Here is a 24,548-nt window from a genome sequence, read left to right as displayed (position 1 = left end):
TCGAAGGATCTGGCTTTTGCGTGTTGTACACCCGTGTATCTATTTCAGGGTAGAGCAGCTTCATTTAAACTGCCTGCAAAGATTAAATTATATTATTCTCTTAACATGACAAGAGGGTGACAGACTCCGGTTTCCCTGCACAATGGCACACAGCGAAGCGGAACTCGGAACATGTACCTGCTCCCTCCCAGGGAGGAGTGTATCAATCGAAGGGCTGTGTAATGCATTAGAAGGATGAGGAAGCGTGGATTAATTTCGACAGGCAGATGTAAAACACAAACATCCCCTTCTCGAGCTAAATTGCAAAGGGGGGTTCTGGGCCTGTCAGGTATCACAGCGCAGGCAGAGCAGGGGGGACTCTGCGATGCCAAGAGGGACGTAGGGCCAGCAGAGGATCAGCTTTAGGGTTTTTCAGCTTCCTTTTGTTGTCAGCTTCTGACCTTACAGAAAATTAACGCAACTTTGCATAGATGGATTCAAATAATCCGTTCTGTTTTCCAGATGGGAGTAAGAACGGTCCCTTGCTTGGGGACTAGCTGGGGGAATTAAAATAAATTTGCTTTCTAGGTTTTCTCCTATGCTCTTTAGCATAGCTAAACTTAGATTTTGATGGAAGTTGGGAGCCGAAGATCTCTGGGCCTCTTTTTCTTGTTTGCAAAGCAGCATTTCCCTGCCTTACAGAGGTGGGGTGAGCGTTCACGTGTTAAAGATTGTGGGATCTGGGGGTAAAGAAAAGTCAGACTGCTTTGCAATGGGGGTTAGACAAGGTGAGCCAGGCAGGCTTGATTAAAAGATGGTTAGATGGACGTTCAGTGGCTGGTACTGTAAATGTCAAAGCTTAGGTAGAAGTACGTGTTTGGCTTGCACGTCTGTGTGTTCTCAGTTTTGGCAGGACCCGTAGGAACCAGAAACCCCTCAAGCTTTTCTCTAATAACATGGTAAAATGTCTACTGTGCCAGTTCTCAAGTGTGCTGCAGAAATATTTATTGCACTAGGAAGGAACCGCGGAGTTGTGCTGATGGCTTAATCTCCTGAAGCATCCGTGCAGCAGGAAGATCAGGCACCAAGTTAGCTCTGACAGCAAATCCTGCAGGTTCTCGTGGCTAACATCAGAGCTCCCATAGGCCGCCTTCTATCCTCTGCTGCTGACTGCTTACCGTTCCGTTCATTATGGGAACACCGATGGCTGGCTCCTACACAGTCACTGATGCTGGGAGAGGCTCTTGCTCAGCCCTGAGTGCAGCCAGTTGCTCTGGGATGCTCTCTCACTAGATCTGTGTTTGATTTGCTCTCAGGAGGAGGGGGGATTCGTCAGGAGGGAAGATGACATTGCTGCTTCTTGCGCACCCAGCTTTAAATATGTTCTTGGGAACACCAGGCCTTTGTAAGCTTCCTCCCAGGTGAACACATCAAGGTTTGACTGCTCTGCACAATAACCGTAAACCTCTGGAGCTTGGAGCACGAAGCATTTAGGAATAATGAGACCTCTTCTTGTATTTCCTTACACGGGGTCACATCATGACGTCAGGGGAATTTGGCTTCAGAACTGGCATCCCAAGGCTGCACAGCGACTACTGGCTTGACTAAGTAGCTACCAGCAGTACCCGGGAAAGGCAGTTTGTTTCGGAAGGCTGGATTCCTGGGTACTCAAATCATACACACAAGTGCTTACACAAAGCATTAGTTATGTTTAGTTCGCTAACAAGATTTATGTGTGTGCTGTGCTAGAGGCAGGGAGGCCGTACTGAGCAACAAATGCTCTTCTCCGACAATGGCGACTCGTGCTCTAGGTTAGGTACTGGTCATTTATCACACAGGCTTGACAAGTTTAACAATGCATCAGGTAGATTTACTCTCACTTTGAGCTTAATGTTCCTCATTCTCTTATGTTCTAGAAATGATCGTTTGGCGAGGTCCGGAGGCTGGGAAGCTGGCTTAGAGGAGTAATGGGACTCACTCGTGGCTATCATCGAATCTGAAATTGTTCCTTTGAATATTGTCTGCAGCCTTTAAGATGCAGACTGTGAGACTTTAATGCCACCAAAGGGTTTTTCTTGGTAAAGAAAAATCTTCCTCTTGATATTCAGCAGTTTCTTTATGGGGTTGTTTGGTCTCTAGACATGAGAAAATCCTGGCAATTTTGATCATTTGAAGAGAATGAGTGATGCGTAGCGCCTAGTTACAGTGTGTCGCTCTTCAAATCCCTGATTATGCTTTATTTTCTATTATGTTGAATGGAGTGATTCTATTATGGACTATCATTTTCTCTTTTTACTGTGGTTTATTTCAAGGATTCCTGCTGGAGCCCTATCTACAGAACATTTCTAGATTACAATTGACTATCTAAGACTGTTTCAGGAATACTTAATGGGCCAACTCAAATTAGCCAATCTGAAGAAGTGAATTTTGGCCTTGAGAGCTATCTGAACACATGCCATTCTGCAAGCAAAGGGAAAAGGCTGCCTGCTGTCAGGATTTCAGTAGGTGTCAGTGTGGATTTTAAGCTGGATGCTCAGCCTGCATATTAAGGTTCTTTTCTCCGTGACTTATCACAGTCCTGTGCTCAGTTATCAGCCCGTGGTTCAATTTGACCTCCTCCTTCTGCACTCTGCCGGGAGATTGCTGGTGATGGGTGGTCACTAACTTGGAGAACAGACCCAGGACAAAAAAGGGGTCTTAAGCCTCTATAAACCCATGACCCACATATCCTGCCTGTGTAGCTGGGGGCTGTAACAGCGTCAAACATCTGGCTGAGGCACACGGGCAGATACTGCACAGCCGTCCTGGTGCAAGCCTCGCTGTCCTTATCTGGCAGGAAAGGCCAGGCAGGCTTGGGGAGATCAAAAGAGCTCCTCTCATCCAGCCCATCAGCACTTGGGCTGACTCTGATTGCTGTTGAGAGCATGTCAAAGGTAAACACGAGAACAAATAGGGCAAATAATGACTTAGAAGAAAGGTGGGCTGCCGGCGAGAGGCCGTCTGATCTTCAGGGAGTGATATCCAGGACCAGCCTTCACAGGGAGTGTGTTGACAGATGAGAACAAATGCTGAGCAAGGCAGGAGGCAGCGAGGGGTCTGTTTATGGCAGGAGAGATAGGGCACAGTTGGTGGTGACGCCAGGGGACGGGACGTAGTGACCTAGAAGGTGCCGTGAGTTCCTAAGCTGGTCCTATGCAGGGAAATGGGGCGGGAGCTTAAAGCAGAGTAGGGAAGTGATTGCGACTTCTTTGAAACTCTCAGCAAACTAAATGTGATTGCTACTTGTTCCAGATTTTGGGCAACTTTTCAGCACATTTCTCATTTGTTTGGCTTATCTGGCTCCAATTACTCCATTTCCAAAACTTATGTGCTACATACGGTTAGAGAGTATGTGGTTTATTGATGGGGCTGGACTCCTGAGCATACGCTTCAAGCTACAGAATTATCTACTTTATTATATTCTTCCTCTGTAGCTTAAGGAAATTATAAAAAGGAAAAAAAAGCAAAAAAAAAGCTGGAGGGATAGGGTCTTTTTTTTTTTTTTACTAGTTATTAAATCTTGCAAAGGTTTTAATTTCATAAACTGAGATGGATGCAGAAGTACTGATCCAAGAAGCTGTCTTTCCTGAACATTATTAAAATATCAAGGAATAATTTAATTTTCCCTCTGCATGGTTTTATTTTTTCTTCTGCCTGTGCGACCTGACTGTGTGCGTGTGCATAGCAGCCGAAGGGTGCGCCGAGTGTTTGGGGACTGGGGGAGAAAGCAGCTGAAGTGGACCCAAGCCTTTCCCAGGTGGCGTTGGTTTGAGTGGCATTTCTCAGCTACAGAGAGGACCAGGAAGACTGATATCCACGATAGCACCACGCGGAAACCCACAAGAAATTAGGATAGCAACTGCAGAGAGCAAGGAGCAGCCTGGCCAGGGCTCTTTATATTAAGTCTCTTACAGAAGAGCGTGCATTGGGCTGGGGGTGGACAGCAGGGCGTGCATAAACCTCCGCAGCTCCACCTTATGGCTCTGCCCCATGAGAGGGCATCTAAACAGCAGCCCTGGGACGTTTCCCTCTCCTCCCTGCTGGCCTGAGCTGCTCTGCATTTGTTGACTGATGCCTTTTGCTCCAGAGATGGTGGATTTAGGCTTGGTTTTGGCACCGCATCCCCTTTTTGGTATGGCTTATGCTGCATCTGAAGCGTGAGCTTGTTTGTTTGTTTATATGCTTGGTTGAATGGAGATGGAGTTAAGTGCACGCTGAAGGGATTTCCTGGTAGAGGATCCAAGTCAGAACTTTGGGATGATAAACAGCGGGCAGTTAGAAAAAATAATAAAAATAAAAAAGAAAGTTAGCCCTTATTTGATAGCGGCCCACAGACCAATGTGAGTGCCCCTGTTACTATGAAAATATTCCAGTGCGTTCCCCTGGTCATGCTTTCGTTGGGAAACAGCACTTCACAGAGCAGCCTCGATATGTGTACCTGTAAAATCTCTTGTGTTTGATGTTGGCACTTTTCTGAAGACGTGTGTTTTTCCAACATGAGCCTGAGTCAGTAACAGACAGCTCAGAGGAAAGGGTGGGCTCCACGAACAAACACAGCTTTCGTCTCCTCTCTTTGAGGGCTTTGGATCACAAAAAGAAATGTAACCTGGCTGGTCGGCGTGTTTCTGTTCTGTGTTCAAAAGTCTGATGCGGAGGAGACCAAGAGCTGGTAATCAGTACCGAGTTAATTCCTGCCTTCATTGTGGCTGCCTTGCAAACTTCAAAGACAAGCTACTCTCTTTACACCTACAAGCATAATTTCCAGCGCTGAAGCAGGGTAATTTTCACATGCAAATTCAAGAGGCGAGCCTGCCTTATCTGAGCAGGTGGACACGCTGTTTAATGGGACAATGGCACCGCGCCTTTACTTCCCAGGCGGAGCGCAAGGCAGCAGAAATAAAAGGCTTTCTTTGGCTGTTGTTTTAGAGGGAAAGATGTGTACCTTTACAAAAGGGGAAATGCCACCTTGCGCTTTATTTTTATGCTTTGAATTGCGTTGAATGCTGGAAAAAATAGAATTGAGTTTACCATCTAGAGCTTTATTTTACATTTCTCATAAGCTGTTGGAAACATAATGAAGAATTCAAAGACTTGGCAAAAGAACGGGTCAGCTTTACAATTCCCCTCGTTCTCAGGCAGTTGAAATACACCGATTTGTGGACATTAATCCCAACATTATTAAGGTAGTGGGAGAAGGGGGGAGCAAACCTATAGTATTTACAGTTCTCGCTGTTTTGTTTTTTCATATTCTCATCGGGATGGTAATTTCTTCCATTTGTGGTTTCAAAAGTCACCCCCTTATCATATCATAGAATGGCTCGGGTCAGAAGGGACCTTCAAGCCCACCTTGCTCTTCGTGTCAGTGGGCAAGTAGCACAGAAACTACTTGATGCCTGGCTGGGGATGGCAATGCCATATCCATAAAAGCACTGCATGGTACCTGGGTGGTCCCCAGTCATGTGAGGCTCTGTGGCCTTTGGTGGACCTGTGTGGTCTGGGAAGAAGCCTGATGAAGGCATCTGACTTCCACGTGAGGAACAGTGAGCAGATGTCGTGCTTAGGTACGAGGTGAGAGGGAGATGCGTCTTGTCTGAAGGCAGAACAGGATGTTCGCTGCCAGCACACGCTAACTCCTGTCCTACCACAGTTTTCAGGGAGCTATTCTTTTTCTCCTTAAATTGCAGATTGTGTTCATGCTTGTGTTTCTGATGAGCATTAAGTCACCTCTAGCTGTCAGAGAATCTCAGAAAGTCCATTTAATGAAATGCCCATTTGGAAAACGCTGCTTCCGTTGTGATCAGTAACGAAGCTCCCATTGATTTAATGTAGGCTGAGTTTTGTCTCCAGTCACCGGACAGTGTGGTTGAGTCTCATGGATTTGTGGACTGAAAGTTGAGGCTCTACAAAGGCAGTGGTCCGTCCCATATTTAGCTATGCTGAAAGTATCACAAAGACATCGTTTTGTGAAGCTTGTTATACTCCTTGTCCCTTGACTTTGGTCATGGGAGCAAAAATGAATACTTGCGTGTAAACAACAAAATTAAATAATGCTTTGGGGGATTTAGTGTAGGATTTAAAATACAAGGGGTTTATTGTATGTTCTGTCTCAGCAAATTTTCTTATGGTCACCTAAAGAGGATACAACAAAGATAAAAGGGTATAATTAAGAGAAGGTTGAACTTAGGCTGAACTCTTCACCAGATTCATTCCCAAGGGATGTGGTGGATGCCTCACTGCCTGAGTCACTTTTAATAGTGCTAGGCTGAACTTTTGTGTGCTGAAAAAACGTACGGTGGCGAAGGGCAACATTGCTCTTCCTCCAAGGGACAGATTCTGTAACCTCCTGGTCTTTTTTGTGCTCATTTCTGAGAACGCCAGGCCTGTTTTGCCAACTGCCTTATCAGGGAACAGCCTTGTGCTGCCTGTCAGGTCTTCCAAATCAGTAGGACAAGGAGGGGTATGTCTGTACTATCAGCTCTTGCCAGGTTTTAGATCAAACCTTTCTACCATCTACATGGAAAAAATTCTCCCTGAAATCTGCTTAAAGTCAGGCTTCTACAGCCAGGCAAACTTCTTTGGCAGTGAATTTAGGATGAAGACCAATTCTTGACAGAGATTAAAAACCGTGAAGAAGACCTGTGGTTGTGGAAGATAGGTACCTCATAAATCGAGGCTAATAATAATGTTTAAAAGCTTGGACTGAGCGCTCACTGGCTGACCAGAAAACAAACCACAAGCGTGGTGTGCAGTAGCCAAAAAAACAAATGTCAGTAGCAAACAATGTGTTCATACAGTCGAGAAGCTGCAAACTGGGAAAACAAGGGAGGAATGTTTCCCCATCAGGGTTAGTAACCACCAAAATACGGGCCCATCCTCGTACAAGGTAACTGCTGCCGTGTGCCAGTGGAGAAGACCTCCCTCAGTTAGCTGGGCTGTGGGCTTCACCAGGTTTAATGTTAGAAATCTGAGAAAAGTTAAGTGAGAAAGGAAATCTCCCCCTCAAAAACAAAGGAGAGGACTGCGGGATATTCATTTTCAGTTTAAGGCTGTCTAAAATCTGTCCAGCCGTCAGGATTAATCACACCAAGTTGTTTTGAAAGTGCCTGGACCCAACCCAGAATTATCCTGACAATTCTAATCGAGCCTACAGACCTTTATTGTGGTCATTGTCTACATGGCTTCTAGTGTTCATCTGTTGTCCTTGGTAGCAATATAACTTCATCACTGTCACAGGGCCTTTGAAATTAAGGGATTTTTACCAGATTGATTAATGAGTGTGATCTTCTAGCTCAGCTGGGTGCTCCAAAAATCCCAGCCAACGCACAGATACTTGTTTTAATTGCTGTCTTTGTTGCAATGCCTATATTCTAGCTTAAGGCATTCAGAGCTTCAACTGTGTGTGTAAAATGCCTTGCCTGGGCTGTCCACCCTCTATTTTAATTTTTCCTTAACCTCACTAAGTTTTGCTGGAAGAGACTCCTCAGCCTCCCGTGCCTGTGAGGGAAGACTCGGGTATCAGCAGAGCAATGCTGAGGAAGAAACCAGAGGCAGAGAGATTTGGGGAGAAAAAGGAGAACTGATCCGTAGTTTTCTTTGAGCAAGGAGTCAGGCTTCGGCAGCAGTTGGCCTTGGATGGACTGGCACGCTGCCTTTCTCAGGAGTTCAAGAAAGGTAATTTATCCCAGTGGGGCTTTTGGATATTTGCTTGCAATTACATTTCTTTTAGCGAAGTGAACAGAATTTGCTCTTTGGATTTTCATTTCCATGCCCGGAGTTTAGAGTTGCAGGTACCACCTGTTAACACTATGCAAACAAAATATAATTGACTCCCGCAGGAATCCCTCTGAAAGGCAGCACCTTGGGATTAAAGTTGCAGAGCCATCTATCTGAAATGATGTGGCAGATTTAATTAACGTGTCTAAAAATACACAGGCTGCAATCAAGCCTTTGCTTCTGCCCGTGTCTGTTCCCTGAAGGGGAATGTACGTAATTTTCAAAATCTTGGGTTCTGTCAGCCACCTGTGAGTTGAATTTATTGATGCATGAGATTATCATAAAATTAATTTGGACACTGCTGAATTATGAGGTTGAAAACAGGTTGAGAAGTGGTTTCTTACCCAGCTTAAGCAATATGCTGTCAATAATGTTCTTTCAAGCCCATATGTAGAGCATTACTAGACAGCTACAGTTACAAACTGTAAACGCATGGAGATGGGATGCGCGTAGCCCCTTGTGGCAGAGAAAGATCTCTGTGATGTGGGACTGGGAATGATTTGGAATGACTTGAATCGGAGCCGCGGATAACTACAGACATCAAACGTATTTCTCTGCTTGCCACTCAGGAGACAGCTTTTTGCTGCAGAGTCAGAAAATGGCACAGCACCGAAACAGCCGAGGTGCCTTCAGTCAATATGTCTACCTGTCTATCCATCGCTTGGGGTTTCAGGCTTTGTATCCACTTTTTAATTAAAATAACTTGTTTTTGTTAAAGCGGTAGTGGACAGTGATGAAATGCAATTTGCTCAGTCTGTAGTAAAGATTTTAAGGGGAAAAAAAAGGACAAATAGCACTTCTTAAAGTGCTAACATGGCCCACACAGAAGTTGCTCCCTGTGAGCCTTCTTGTGTTGGCACGCAGGGTTGGGTGGTGCTCTTTACTGGCTGCTTACAGAGATCCCCGTAGGCTTTAGGGTGCAACAGGGGGCCTGAAGTCAGATATCCTGGGTCTGGCTGAACGAAGCCGCATTAGCGGCTTTACTCACCAGCCAAGGTAGGAGGTTTCGGGTCAGATTGTTTGTTGATAGAGCTTCAGTGAGCTCAACAAAACTGGCCTAACTAAGCTCCCGAGCAGCAACACCCCTTGGAATGGAGCTAATACTTTTCACCCAGAAATGTCAGATGTTGTAGAAATACCTGCGTGGGAATGGGGTGGGGAAACGGAGTGCAGATAACTCCAGGCACTGACATCCCTGGCCAGGTATTAGAAGCCACCCCTGACTTGCTGCACGTGGGGTCTTGTGTGATGGAGTGCCCCTCTGCTGGGAAGGACATGAGGCATTTGGGGTTGGGAACTTGTAACTGAGGCTCTCGGCAGAGCCAAGTAGATATTGCTGTCTCTGTTGTACTTCAGTCATGTTTCAAGGTCATCTTACAATCCAGAGGTCTATAAAAGCCCTTCAGAGAAGCTGAAAATTGGGGATCTGCTGGATTCCGGTGCCTGTGACTCTTGGAAGAAGGGCTGTAGCACGCAGACCTTGTTTCAGCCAGGTTACGATGCCTGCCTCAACTGCCCGCTGATTATCTGCCTTCATTAGCACAGCAGATGGCTGGCGGTGCCCTGGTAACTCGAGTGGCCTCCCCAGCCATTTTTATAACTACACTTCAGGGAATGGATGTAGGTGCCAAGGTGACTGTTCCAATTTTAAAGCCCAGCAAGATAAGATGATTGAGAAAGCTTTAAATAAAAGCTAACCTGTGGAAATCCCTTCACAAATCATCCGTTTGTGAACTTTTACTTCCTCTTGCATTGCCTTAATCTCCCCCATCAGACAGGCTAAAGAAAGTCCAAGGGTACAAGGAACTATTTTCATTTATACCACCAACCTCATCCACATTAACAGCCGGGGCTGTTTGTGAAGGCCTTCAGCTTGTGTGATGCCTTGTGGTGCTGTTGGAGGGCTAAGAACTGGGCTTCCTTCAAAACAGAGTCAAAAATAATATAAAATAAAAATGAGAAAATGTAAAATATTTCCTTCTGATAAATTAAGGGGGTGAGGGGACAGGGAAGAGCTCTTGTGCAAGGCAAAATGCAGGCTCGTGCCTCTTCCTTCAGGCTTCTTTGCAAAGGCCTGTGTTAAATTTTATGATTATATTTTCCAAAGTACGTTTTTGTCTGTAACATGGTCAACAACTCTTGTTTTGTATTCCAGGTTGCAGTCAGCTTGCAGGGGTATTTGAGTGTGTCTGCGAGTCCATGAACTGATCTACTGAGGTCTGGTGGACTGCTCACGTGCTGGTACCAGGTCAGGGCTGTGCAGTCAGTATTGTGAGGCTTAATGACTTTGCACAGTGTTAAATTGTGCATTATCTGGGAGTCCTGGCTCTTTTTCAAGACCTATAAATAGACTGGAAGCTGGCCTGGCTTCTTTCTCGGCACCGTGGGCACGGTGTGGGTACATGTATGCTTTGCAAGGAACATCTTGCTTGGTCCAGGCTGTGCCATCAGTCAGTCTGCTTTTCTGAAGTGATGGTGGAGAAACCACAGGTGCTTCCCCTGTGCAGAATGGATTTATTTATTTATTTTTTACTGATGAGCCATTACATAGCTCATCAGTATCCCCTGGGCGTCCTTCCCTCAGACCCAGAGCGGTGTAAGCAAGCTGAGCCTTTCGGTGCAGGACTGGGGATGTAAAGATGAGGGAAGTATCCAGGGTTGTGACTCAAGGTTAGGAAGAGCCGTGAGATGGAACAGCAGAGCAGGTGCAGAGCCGTGGGCTGGCTGCTGGCTGGGCACTGATCCAGCGACTGGCTGTCCATCCGTCTGTCTCTGCAGCACTGAGGCACTGGGCAGCGCGCTAGGGCTACCGCCAGCCCCAGTAAATGGGTTCTCAAAACTGTTTTTATAGCAGACACTGAAGAAGTCTTTTGGACTCCAAAGGAAATGCTGCTGCTGGAGTTTCTCCGTGGATGTTTCTTCCAGCTGGCCGAGGCTGGAGGAAGGAGGCCCTCTGACATGGGCAGCTTTCTGCTGGGCTGTTTCCCTTTTTGCACTGTGCTCCCCTGGGCACCGAAGGTATTTCCATGACACAGCCGGTCAGCTGGGAGCTGGTTCACTCCTTTCTGCTCTGGTTTAAAGCAGATAACAGTTCTTGCCTGCTGCCAATTATTAGAATGTTTTTTTTTCTATTTCGGCCTAATTTCAGGCATCATTTGGAGTTTACGTCACTGACTGTTTAGTTCTTTGGAGTATGAGCCATGTTAGACCATGCTTCCCATAAATAAGGGAGCTCAGGTGCTGAGCCAGGTCCGTTGCTGGAGGTACACGATCACCTTCCCTCTCCCGTGTGCTGTGAAACGTGTGGCACTGCCTCCGCTGGCTCGTGGCCAGGTGTTGGAGTCTGTTTAGCCGTGGCTGGACTTGTTGCGTGTGTTCTTCATCCATCACAAGCCCTGTCTGGGCTTGGCAAGCGCCGCCTAGGCCACGGGCAGCAGCCCTGCCAGGTGAGCCGTTAGCGGCTGATCTCGGCTGGAGGTCTTCTTCCTGCAGGTCTCGAACGCAATTCAGCCGTGCCAAGCAGCAAACTGTGGCTACGCTCACGTGCGTGCGGCAGCGGAAACAGTTTGACACGCACATCAGAAATGTCACTTCATTTAGCCAACGACTCTTGGCTGAGAAAGGCCTGGACTTGTGCTCGGACCTGCAAGAGACCAGATGGCTAATGTGGTCATCAGCCGCCGCACCGTAATCCCACAGCCAAACTTGGCTTTCCACAGAGGTCTGTGAAACGGGAGTGAAATGCAGAATGTTAAATACAAAGCAAAGCAGAACCACTCCATTATAACCTGCAGTGATGGGAATTCAGTGCTGCTTTTAAGCAGCGGGGTTCTTAACTCCAGGCTTTTTCTGTTTGGTTTTATTTCCCAAACCCTGCATTATCTTGTTAGGAGAGACATTATTTCCCTTTGGTAATTTCTCTTCGCTTCCTCAAATCTCCTGCATTTTTTAAGCTCGCAGTGGGGAGATTAGAATTTATAGTTGTTGGAGCTCTGTCTTTCTCTCTTTTTTCCCCTTTCCTAATTCTTCAACTCATCATGTTCAAATAGTGCTAATTAAATCTGTTCTCGCTTAAAATGTGGTCCTGCCTTCGGTAGGCAAAATTACAGCTGGACTCTCCCGAAGCTGTGCAACCTGGCAGCGTTTCAGCAGAAGGCAGCGGCACTACGCTGGGGTAGGCTGGTCGATGGATCCGAGTCAGGCCTCTGGTTCTTCGAGCTGTGGGCTCTGCTGTCTGTCAGAGCTTGCGTGCGAGGTTACGTGAGCACCAGCACGTCGCTCGTCTGGGTCACCTCAGAGCCTTTGGGATCCCCTGCACTGCCCCTTGGTTTTGGGGAGGGTTTATTAGTAGGGTCCAGCCCCCGGTGGCTGTGTGCTGCACCCAAAGGGGAAGTCTAAGAGCAAAGCCACCGGCAGAGCCAGCAGCCAGGGTCCCTGCGTTATTGCTTTTTGCTGTCAGGTTTATCCCAGCCTTTCAATACCTAGATAATGAAAAACTGCTGGCAGATTCCTGTGCAGGCCTTGCCCACTGTGTAGTAGGAGAAGAGGGAGCACAGCCTGGATCAAGTCTCCGGTGTGGATGTCTCCCTGGAGGTGATATCACAGGCACCTGAGTTCAACAGGTGCTTCCAGCTGGCTGTGGCACTTTTTCTCATGTTCTGTCCTGGACTCTTGTATTCCTGTCCCCAGCTGTCTTTTAGGAGTATCTGGATTTAGTGGCATGGGATTTTTTCCTCGTGGCAGAGGTTTTGGTACTAGCCCTTGCACTCCTTTCAAAAATTGGAGCCAGAGACTCCACAAAGTCCACAGGAGACTTTGCTGTTGTGATCGACCCATGGTACAGCACCACTCTGAAATCCTGAGATAGATGTGTAATTTGAGAATTCTTCAGAAGAAAAGATGAGAGATATACAGTAGAAATGCAAGAGATGTAATTATTGTTATTGCTGGGTCTGTGCTGAGTAGCACTGCTGGGAAAAGGTCCCACGTTGCCTTTCTGTTCCTCTTGGGATATAGAGTAGGAGACTTGCTTAGACCCAAGAAAAACTGCTTCTGTGCCTGCATCTGATTCATGCTGCATAGTTAAATGCCATGGGAAAGCACTTGTAATACAAACATTTTTGTTTATAGGCAGACATTTAATTATCATATTACAGAATTCTCAGGCCCAGCTGCCACATGAGATTTCTGGCTAGGAGATTTAACATAAAATTAAAACACGGCGTCACATGCCCGTTTAGCTGGAAATCGGAGCAGGGTATTTGCACTTTCCTGTTCTCTGGAAAGAGCTTCCTGGATGATATTTCTGTGCAGATTAGTCATGAGAAGTTGGCATGCTCTAAGCTTGATGACGTCTTCGAGACAGGATCAGAGAGCAAATATTGTGATCTGTTCAGCATGGGCTCCCTGCGACTGATTAAATTGCTTCTCCAAGGAGTCTGGTTGTTTGCTAGGGCTGGAGAACTGGGTATCTGCAGAAAGGAAAACTAAAGTGGATTGTTTTCATTCCTTGGAACCCAAAGTTTTCTTGATAGTCCTGAAAGCTTTGGGAAAGTGTTAGCTGCTCCAGTGAGCGGTGGAAAACACTGCTAGATGTTAACAACTTTCTGTAAAGGAAAGCCTTGGAAGCCTACTTCACATGGTTTGCAAGATGAAATATTTTTCTTGGGCAAGTAAGGATTATAGTTGTGACTAAATGTGGGCAAGGCTGGGTTTTCTCCCTCATCTCTCTTTGCTCTTTCCTGACTAAAGAACATAGCTCCTTGTCAGAGTACAAAATCAGGAGATAGCTGGAGCATCTCAGTGCTCTTCTGGTGCTCAGCTGCAAGGATGTCTGCATGAGTTGGGTGCCCAAATCTCTCTGAGGATCTGGCTTTTCAATGTGAGTTTCTGAAACAGTGGCATTGGGAAACACAGGGATGACGACAAACATAAAATCCCCTCTCTTCTGCAGGGAGAGATTGTCTCAAATGTCATCTAAAAATTGCTAAGGGACACTCTGCCTTGCCAGCGTGCTGTGCTCTAGGATGGATGAAAATCAAATGCTCCAGCCCAGGCCATGTACTTATCTCAGGATCTTCCCTCTGTTCTTACCCCTCACATCTGTCTGCTCCTGCGGCACCAGCCTCTGCCTGTGAAGCTGTAAAGAAAACAGAAAAGCATCGTGTGTCTGCCTGATAACCCCGTAGCTGTGGGACTCCTGGGAACAGGAGCTGACGTCCAGAACTCAGCGGGCTCTCTGGGACCGGGGCTGGTGAGTCAGCTCTCTTGAATGAAAACCAGAGCGATCTGCACTCGTGCACTGCTGTTCACACCCGGCACGAGCCATAAAGTGGGCTGCAACCTTTCAGTGCTGGCTCCAGGCTTCACAGCAGTGTAGGTAAAATGAGGTCAAAGCAGCGCAGCCTGGAGGAGAGCCCTGGAGAGCTGCGCTGCTGGGAAGCTGCTGCTTCAGCTGGGCAGCATCTCCTCCCTGCAAACACAGCCACATTTCTGTGTGCACCTCTCTCATTTGGTGCCAGCACGTAGGAAAAGGAAAACTGCTTCTGGCTTTGTAGGTATCTTGCTGGTTTTTTTTATTCAGCACCTGTGAAGCAGCCCCAGGGTCAGCGGCCACTCTGGGCAGTGACCTTCAGGTCTTGTGGGAGCTCTGTTGATATTCAGGCTGCAATTTTTTTTTTTTTCACATTTCCCTCCTCCTCCTTACCCCGAGGTGGTAAAATGTTTCTTTTTTTTTTTCCAGGCAGTGCTGTAGTATGAAGAAACACAAACTCATGTCCTCCTGTTGCAATATAATCTGCTGGTGGAAACCACGTGGATGTTTTGAAAGACTGGGGGTTTCTTCACAGCTCAGACCGATTAGTGTGGCTGCAATGGGACTCGAACCACAGAGCAACTGCCCTGCGTTGCCACACGGATGTGATGAGAAATGACCCACAGTTCATCAGAAACACCACTCAGCCTTTAACACGCTGGGCTGATGCCTTGGGATGCTGAAGGAAGCATCTCAGAGATGCGGGGAGAGGGAAGGAAATTAAATCTAGAAAAGAGCCAGTGAAGCAGCTGCAGAGCTTGTGACAGGCTTCCAGGTTGAAAAAAAGAGTCCTGGACAGTTTTTTACAGCTGCAGTGTTGTGACCTTGGAGTTGCAATGATCTGGGCACACATCTTAGCCTCTTATCTGAGGCTTTATCTGAGGAAAGAAACAGGCAGTGCTTACTCATGTTCGTGTTTCTGGGATGCCACCCAGGCTGGGAGGGCTGTATCTCAGTGTGGTCAGCGGCCTTGGAAAGGTGAGGCTCACGCCACGCTGCTGGGCATTGTGCCATGTTGTCCTGGCTGTCCCCAGGAATGAGAACTTTGCATTTCCCAGAAATGAGGCTTGTGTTCACACAGCACGGAGATGGCTGCCTCATGGGCCTGCTCAGATATCTGCCAGAGAAACTTCCCGTGGGCTGACTTAAACCCTCACAGATGTGACTTGCAAAAAGGAAATCTTTTTCTCCGTAAACCACCTCTGGTTCCTCTTTCACTCTGAGTGCCCGCAGCACCAAGCACTGCGGGAGGCTCAGCCAGTGCTGGACCAAAACCCCAAGCTCTGGGGCCAGGCAGCAGTGAGCCTGGGTGCGGCTGAGAGCCTGGCTGGGATGTGGCCCCGCACAGGCTGGCTGAATGAGCGGGGCATCCTCGACCCGTGAGCACTTGCAGTTTTTTTTTTTCTTTTTTCTTTTTTTTTTTTCCCTGAAAATCTCATTTTTTCCCTGTTTTTACAAGTTCTTTTGTTTCACAGCCTCGAGTTGCTGCAGCCTCGCCATGCAGATCGTTAGGAGCAGCCATGTGAAACTGTGACCAGGGGGCACTGGGGAGGAGGTTGAAATATTGCTGTTGGCTTCCAGCTGAATTTTGTAAAATTGCACAGAATTGGAGGGTTATTTTTATTTTAAGGCATTATTTAACATAAAAGGAGGGTGTTTTAACAATGATTAAAACTATTTCATGGAGTTTATCACATAACTACTTCTCTAGGATTATATTTGAACAAATCCTTGGCAAAATTGTGTTTAAATTCCAAACAACTTTTTTCTCAGCAGTATTATTTCTAAATTTCACATCTTTTCAATTATTTTTTTTCTCAGTTGCATCAGCCAGTTAGAAAACGCTTAACACTTTAACCCCGTCAGATTTCCTGCAAGACTTGCTGTTCATTACACTGCTGTCAGGTCCTTGTGATTTCAGCTGACTGTGATTAATAATATTTGATTTTAATTACTCGAGGTACATTTCTTGTTTTTCAGAAGCGTGTTTGTCGCTTGCAGGAAGCACCGATGACTCTTTAATCTTCCACTGGGGGAATGAATCCTGCCGGGTTCATATTTTAAGCTCTGTGGGACCAGAGAGGACTTTGCTTTGCACCGAGCAATGACCACCCCAGCCTGTGCAGTATTTGCCTTCTCTGCTGGATTGTGTGATTCTCAAAGCATTAACGTGGCAGACAGTTAAACGATATTTAAACTACCTTAGGATTCGGATGACTGCAAAACCCAAAACCTCTGTGGGCTCACATATGCTTCGCTGCGTTCGCAGCACACAGCCGGCAATCTGTGAAACAGCCCAGCGCCAATGGAAACACAAACAAGGGCTGTCAGAAAATTTCTGTTCAAAGGTCAGTGGTAAATGATAGACACTTAAATGCTGTTTTGTCTCTGTTCCACAAGCTGGAAAATAATAGGATTGGATTTTGATCAAGAACTCTGTTTTATTCCCTCCGGTCATTAGTTTTTTGGTACCCTAAGATGTATGGTTGATAGGAAAGGAAGATCTTCGACAATTCTTAGTTTTTTTTTTTTTAAATCAACTATTTATATACAGTGAGCACTGTTGGTTTAGGCTGGGAGTCAGTGTATTTCTCCCGATGCTCACCAAAGCCTGAAAGCTGAGATTGCTCCAGACCCTCTAATATCCCAGCTCCCTGTGTGCTTCTGATACTGTCAGCTGGGGCAGATCAACACACCATCAGTGAACATGGGGATTTTGGTTTTCTTTTCAAAAAAGGGCACTGCAAAGGTCCTTCCACAGTGAGCCCAGCGAGCCAGTTTTGGAGCAGGGAGCTGTGGATGGTGCTCACGCCTCTGAGACGTGGAGAGGAGTCTCCTGGCCAGCAGGACGGGAGCAGAGTCGTGTTAGCTATGGGCTGGAGCTGCAGAAGTCTTCTGAACCTTTTTGACTTAGTTTCAGATTATTTCCTAATGGACCATTTGAATGACCTGGAGTCTGCACCCCCAGAAAGTCACCTGTCCTGCTGCAGGAGGCTGAGCTGGGGCGTGTTGGCACTCCCTTATTTTCTTGTTCACAGGCTGCATCGCAGATCAGCTCCTGCTCCTGTAGGTTCCCATTCAATTTATGGCTCTGGTCACTTCTTTTTACACCCATCTAGCTGCCTCAGACACTTCTCACTCTGTCCAGCCCAGTTTCCATTGCAGTAAACTTTAGCCCTTAATCTGCCTGAAAACAGGATTGTTTCCATCTGGATGGTCACATCCAAGAACAGGTTCAGCTTAAGAATACTGTTTCCATGTAGGGCCAGAGTCTGCCACTGTATCTGAGACCTCAGAATTATTCTGTGTTAGGGATCAGGACCCCATGTGCAAGGTGCTGTACAAAAATAAGAAATACAGGTAGCTCCTGTTTCATGGACAGTGTGATATAAATTTAACAACACATTTTATGGTATGTCCTTACTCCTCTTCATTGACAAGATCAAGATGATCTTCAAGTAAGGAATTAAATGATCCGTATTCTGCAGAAGAGGAGGGAAATGCCTGTCTTCTTCTAAACTGTAAGAAAAATCCTTTTTGTTTTCAAGAGGTACTTCATTTTCAAGAAAACCCACTCCTTCCTGTCCACCTGTACTGGGTCTTCTTCAGCTCCATCTTTGTGCAGCACGGTATTGCGCCCTGGCCTGATGCAGTAGTTGAAGTGAGTAATGAAGGCGTTGTGTTTGGAGGTAATTAAAGGTTGCTGCTCTCAGCCCTTGCCCAACAGTGTACCCTGTACACGATGTGCCTTACCGGAGACTTCGCCCTGTGTTTTAGCGTCGTTTGGTCATTTCACTTCTAATAGGCCTTCCACTTCCATTGCATCCCCTGAGTAATGCCTGCGTGGAGGGCAGTGCAGTAAGTGACTTCTCCCTAATCTGATTTCTGATTCTTAGTGGCCTGGATAGACCAGCATTAGTTTGCTATTTCAATCTGATCCATCAGCCCTTTGCTGCACAGGGCTGCTCTTTTATATCACTTACGTGGTAAAATAAAACCAGCTCGATTCGGTTGGTCTCCAAAGCGAGGCCAACTAGGTCATGTGTGTGCAGAGCGGAGATGATTAACAGCTTCCCACCGTGCCAAACCGAGTGCAGGAGCTGAGCAAAGAGGGCTGCTGTAGGCCAGGAGCTGCTGGGGAGAAAGGGGGCCTCTGCAGGCTGTGAGCAGTGTGGGATGCAGCGCGGTGGGAACTGTTGATGCACTGAATTAATACTTTGTCGTCTGGCTGCTGGCAGGATTCTGTTGATCCCTTTATCACCAGTTCTGCAAATAATGGCTAATTTCTGAAAGCACTTGGAAATAGAAATCCAAAGAAATGTGCTGCTTCTAATGTGTGATGGAAGTTAGTTAAGTCAGTTACCAGGTTATAGCTGAGAACAGGGTGTCAAGGTGGGGATCGGTGTGGTTTTGGGGATGGAGGATCATTGTTCTCTCCTTTACAGAGATATTCCTCTCCCTGCTGTCCAAGTCCTTGCTGGTGGATTGTAGTCTGGAAAGAGAGAAAACTGACAGAAGGAAGGTACAGCAGTCTGTCCTGAATTAAAGGAACTGAGTTCGGAGGAAGGATGCTGCCATTCCATCAGAAGCTCCTTCCTGGGAATTAGGTGAGGTTGGTAATTCCTGGGAACTGGGTTAGTCTGGGCATATGCCAGACTCGTGGGCTCCTGAGCCTGGAAGGATGTTGCAGACAGACACAGTCATTACCACCTACCTTCCCTTCAGAGCAGCTGGCTCAGGAAAGGCACAGCGGGGCAAATCACAGTGCTGACAATGTAATGAGACAAGGATCGGGGTAAGAATAGCTCTGGGACCAGTAATTTCACTAGTTGGACCCTGGAGAAGACCTGCTTGAGTCTGATGGAGTTTGGATGTGGTCCCGATTCCCTTTGAGCTTCTCCTTTCTCGTGGCTCCCTGTCTGATCTGTTTGTTGCTCAAACCCACTGAGATTTCTTTACTTGGCATTGCTGGACTGCATGTCCAAACTGAGACCTGAAATTCCTCCATCCTCCCTCGCTCTGTCCACCGGCCCCAGCCTGCACGAAAGCACATGATCTCCTGAACTTCAGTGAATTTGCCTGGCAGGGCAGGAGGATGAAGAAAACAGCCTGGTTCTTCCACGTTCGACTTGTGTGGCTGACAGTGGTGGTATTCTACTTGTCTTCTTTTGTCAGCAAACAAAAGCCAGAGACGTTTTGGAGTGATTTTTCAAGGGCTGTGATCTCAAAGGCCTCTCGCAGCTTTGCAAACTCTTTTGCAAAACCAAAGAGCTTTGACAGCTCCTTGGGTAGGGTTGCACCGAGCTTGGAGTGGCGTGTGCCAAAGCCATCCTGCTGCTTGTGTCACCCGTTTCGATGCCCCAGCAGCTGCCAGCCTGCCTGCACAACCCTGGTCTGAAGTGAGGGCGGAGGCGTGCATGGGAACAGTTGCAGGCTGGGGAAGGGTGGATCATCCCATGAACTGCCTGTCTCCCTCTGTCATACATCAAAGGTCTCCGCTGTGACCTCTGAGGACAGCTGTGCTTAGCACGGGGATGAAACTGCCTGTGTGACAAATTCCTGCGAGCTGCGCCTCATCACTCTGACCAGACTTGGCATCGGGGAAGGCGGATAGGTTTCTTCCCGGCAAAGTCACCAATAAGTTGGTGTAAGTCAGGAACTTTATGAGTAGCTCGTTAACTGCACTATTCTCTAGCTTGGCATCAGTCACAGAAACGTGACGGAGGTAGACACGGGGTGAAGTGGTCCCTTCACTGCTCAGAAGCTAGTGCTGCTTGTGACCTGTCCCTGTCAGCAGCTAGCGAGCAGGACAGGGATTTAGGAATTCTCTGACTTCCTCGTGGGCCACGAGAACTAACAACTGCTATATTGGGATTGTGGGCTGACTCTAGGATTGCTGGATATGTATTAGGAGGATTACTGCAGTGCTGTTCAAGTGTTTGGAGATTTGGGTATAAAGGCTTAAACCTTGGCTTTTATAAAGGGATTGAACCTGGGTGTCTGAAGCCAGGACCAGAAGAATTTACAACCTGATAGAAAGAACTATGAGATAGGTAAAAGTGGTAGCAGGCTGTACACAGTGAATTTGGTACAGAGCAGGACAATGTAATAAGGATCAATCAGTAAGCTGTATTTGGAGGGTTTTCCAGGACAGGCTTATGAGGACAGGGAGCTGTTAAAATCGCTGCCCCCTTTTTGTGTCTGTCCCCGACACCAAGAGCTTTAAGGCAGGGTGAGTGAATGCTGGGGTACTTGCAAGGTCTGGAGCCAAGATCTGAGCCAGGGGATGTTCACTCATCATATTCCACTTTTCTTCCCCAAAACTCCTGTATCTGTTCCCTCATGTCACAGGTAATGGTAATGAGAAGAGTATTCGGTAGCCTACACAGCAGCACAGTCTTACGCCTGTTCTCCATTTCCAAATCTTTGTCTCTGTTGTTCTACTTATGGGCGGATCACAAAAATAATTACCTAAATTAACCAAGCACCAAAACACCCCAAGTGATCGTCTGCTCCAGAGAATAACAATGATTAGGTCATCCTCTTTGCTTATCTCGGGTTCCCATCCTTCCAATAAGGGCAGCAATATTTTTCCTTTTATAAGAGCAGGACAGACTTGTTCACGTTTGAAGTGTTAATTGTTGTTATTATTATTACTCACATGGATGACAGGGCAGCACCTAATGAACGCAGGGCTTGGTACAATAGGCCCTGACTGCTATTGTTGTGACTAACACTGCGTGAGTTGGCTGGGCTGCCTGTTTACACCGATGCCAACCCCACTACCTAGCTGCCATCCACTTCCAGCTCTGCGGCCAGGAAGTTCTTCTGGTGCTGCTCCGTTTGTGTCACACCTCTCCTCCCAAAAGGCAGCAGCCCTGCTCCTGCTGGAGAGCATCTCGGCGTGTTCCTCCTAACGGGAGCTGCTCAGCACGTTTTCTTACCTCCTAGCAATGGCAGAGGTCGTCTGCAGCATTTTCTTTTTCTTTCTGCTTTAAAAGATCTAAAGGGGGAAGCGGCTCCAACTTCCAGCTGTTGATTTCAGGTGCTTGCCACAGCTTGGGCCCTTTTGGCTGGTAGAGAGCCAGGGCAGAAAAACAAATTCCTTCCAGCATGTCCTTGCTCAGGACCAACCATTGCTCGCTGTTCCATTCTTAGACAACGTTTCTATTTATATTCCCTAATAGTTCCCTAGGAGTGCCCTGGTGGGCGAGTGGGGTGACAAAACGGGACACCACGTGTGCGTAGGTGGGGAACTCAGAGTGGCATCTTCTCTGCTGTTTCCCCCAGCTGATTCCTGTTGCTGATTCCCCCGGCCAAAGCCATCACATGTGACAAGAGCAGCCTTACAGATGAGCCCTGCCCAGCCTGGACGGGCCGAGCCGCACGAACCACGCAGCCCTCTCCCTCCCTCTGGGGCCACCTCTTCGCGGCTGCCGCTGGCCCGCAGCCCACCCCTCCGCCCCCACAGCCCCGCGGAGGGTTTTGGTGCTCCCCCCTCCCGCCTCCTTTTAAATTTTCCAGCCAAAGGCCACCTCGGAAAGTTGGCCGCGCGGCGCCTTGCGTCAGTCCCCGCACGGCTCATGACTCAGCAGTCTTATGGGTTTCGTACCTGGGAGGGCAGTGCCAGAAACCACAAGTGTTCCTAGGCCAGGAACAGCAAAAGGAACTGGGAGTTTCCATGCAGAAAGCCGACAATGTTTGCAGCAGGTTTTCTTGTAAATTAGTTGTGTTACATTGCCAAGAGACTGGATGAGAGGAGGAAAACCGGCATCTGGGTTTATAAAGCCCAGAAAGCCCGAGATCTTCTGGAGAGCAAGAGTGACACGTTGCTGCTCTGAAGTCTGCTAAAAGGGAGCAAAACTCCTACTGGAAGTGAAGCTACGAAACCATTAAGGACTTGGGGAAAATCCCAGGCTGTGAGATCAATTACAACACTCCTGAGGTGCATGGGAGCAAAATGCAAACATCTCTGCGGGCGTCAGCTTGGATATCATTACTCAAACAAGTGTTGGCACAGCAGCAGTCACCGCGGCTTGTGAGCCGCGTGTCCCGGTGCCAGAGCCCAAGCAGAAGGGCTGCCCGGCTTCTGCCGGGGCTCACCCGAGCAGGGGCATCTCTTGGCGTCCCGCGATGCCTCCTGCCAGCCCTGGCTGCCGTCGAGCCAGGAACGCGTGCCAGCCATGGCAAGATTGCTTCTCACTTAGCGTAGCAGGGGCTGGGACCCAGCCTTATTAATTTCATTCAGCCGTTGGCTCAAACGCGTAGAGCTGGCACAGAGAGCTGTGACAGCGAGTGCTTGTGCTGCGAGCACAGGAAGCCTTGTTCCCTGCCTGCATCCTGCTCGTTTGCCGCCCCCTGCTCTGTGCAGGGATTTAAGAGCGATACATTTCGGTGCAGGGAGGAAGGGAAGGACTGAACAGCTGAGGGCTGGCAAGAGAATAGCTGCTTTTTCACTCGGGGTTTGTAGCTGTGACGTAGCCAAGAGCAGTGGCTGGTGTGCAGCTGTCTGGGGAGAAGGGAGCCGTGAAGATGGGATTGAAGGAATGAGAGGGAGGGCTGGCTGCTGCTGGGGCTGTGGGCCGTGGTTTGTGCTCAGGCAAAGTGGCACCACCATAAATGAATGGAGAGAGGGGCATGGGACAGTGGAAAACCAAGCCTGGTCCATCCCCAAATGCCATCCTGCATTAAATGACAACATCCCAGGCCAAGGCTGATGTTGCTGAACTTCTGGCCAAGCTGTTCTCTCTCCTGCCTTTCCCCTCCCAAAGCAAGGTTTTCTTGTGTATCCAGCAGTGTGGGCTGCAGGCAGAGACAGGGATCCCCTTGAACTGTGAACTGTTACAGGCACAGGAATCCTCCCTAAATAGCCTTGAAGTCGTTTTCCCAACATGCCTGGATTGTGTTTGCCAGCTCCACAGAAGGGCTGCCTGGCTGTGATCAAACAGAAGGCTTAATGATGGGAGATGTAAATGACTGCCGTGGTTGCTGGTCAAGGAGGATCAGCACAGCAGTGGGAGCTGGATTCACGTGGAGCTGCTCTGTGCTAGAGGCAGGGGTTGGAGTGGGGCAGGGGGATCCAGCTGCGATGTGCACCAAGGCGTTTGGGGATGATGTATCGGCTCTTCTGAGCCAGGGGGAGGGGGGGGAAATGTAACGCATGGCTTCAGCAGGACTCTGAACTCTGGCAGTATGTGGTGTGGCTTTGGAAAAGGTGCATTTGGTAAATAACTGGAAGCATAAATTGTGTGCAGGGGTAAAGGACGGTGCTCTTACCACTGCTGGGGCTTTCCTACCAGCTCCCGCAGCACGTAGCCGAAGGATTACATCCTTCTCCTTGTGCTGGTACCCTCTGTTGTATGACACGTTTGATAGTGCAGTGTCGGGAAAAAAAATACATAGCTGGCACCCATCCAAGAGCTATTTATAGTATGAGTTCCTAGAAGAAAGTGTGAAGACTTCAGAAAAGGAGGAATTGCCAAGTGATCCTGTGGAGAGCAGCAAATTAACCCCTCCAACACCACCGGCCCCACGTCCTAGTGAGAATAGGTACCACATGGCTTTGTGAAAGAAACCCCGCCAAGAACCAGCGAGGACGGCTTAGGAGTCCTGCATGAAACCACCACGTTACAGGCAGCAGCCTCGCAGAAGGTGATGCAAGCTTTTTGTCCTCCTGACAAATCCTCTAGAAATAAAGCCTGAGGAAACAAAGACTACGTTCTCCCGTGACATCGGCATTGACGCTGGCAGCGTCATTGAAGACGCCTCCACTAAGTAAGTAGGGATCTGTCCTTCTGACTTTTCCAGTCCTCAGATCTCACTTGGTTTTGCCACATGCCTTAAATAAAGGCTCTGCTGAAGAGTAAAATACCTCCCTAGAATGACACCTGAAATAGGCACCGGTGGAGCTGTTGGACTGGCTGCTCCCATCAGGTAGATACAATTTTTGCATCAAATATGGTTTCCCCTTTCACAAATCAGACAGATGTTTCTCCAGGTTTGCCAGGAGCAGGTGGACAGAGTTCTGCAGGGAAGCTCAGGCTTTATTTTGCACTCTGCCTGGCTTGCTATTGCACCAGGGTGACCTTGGCCTCTCCTGGGCTAAGAGAGGTCAGTACGTAATGGAGCATTGAACCCAAACGTGTGAAAAAACAACAACAACAACAAACCAACCCCAAACCCCAAACCAGATGTTTCGTAAGTTCTGCACGGAGCAGAGTCCCGTCAGGTACACCGCACTGCCTGCCTCCCCGCACAGCTCTGTAAACACCACTTACGCTGCGTGTTTATACAACCCATGCGCTCCTTGCAATACCTTCCCCTGTTCCACCCGCCCAACTAGTTGGAACAGGCACTGAATGTTTTTTTGTTGTTGTTGTTACTTGCTTACTTTATACACCTGCAATTTCCTGCTCTATATGTCCAGAGATGTTTTGTAGCCTTT

General features: G+C 47.9%; 1 long non-coding RNA gene across 1 annotated transcript in view; it reads left to right on the top strand.

Annotated features, from left to right (window-relative positions):
• Positions 1–13,450, top strand: part of LOC118171899 — a 68,221-nt gene extending 54,771 nt beyond the window's left edge. The window contains exons 4-5 of the long non-coding RNA XR_004753451.1: positions 9,947–10,039; positions 10,940–13,450. This is a non-coding gene — a long non-coding RNA (uncharacterized LOC118171899). The remainder of the gene's footprint in view (positions 1–9,946; positions 10,040–10,939) is intronic.
• Positions 13,451–24,548: the final 11,098 nt, after the last annotated feature.

The sequence above is a fragment of the Oxyura jamaicensis genome, chromosome 10 (assembly GCF_011077185.1).
Source record: "Oxyura jamaicensis isolate SHBP4307 breed ruddy duck chromosome 10, BPBGC_Ojam_1.0, whole genome shotgun sequence".
NCBI classification, from domain to species: Eukaryota; Metazoa; Chordata; class Aves; order Anseriformes; family Anatidae; genus Oxyura; species Oxyura jamaicensis.
This window is presented reverse-complemented; position numbering and strand designations above follow the sequence as displayed.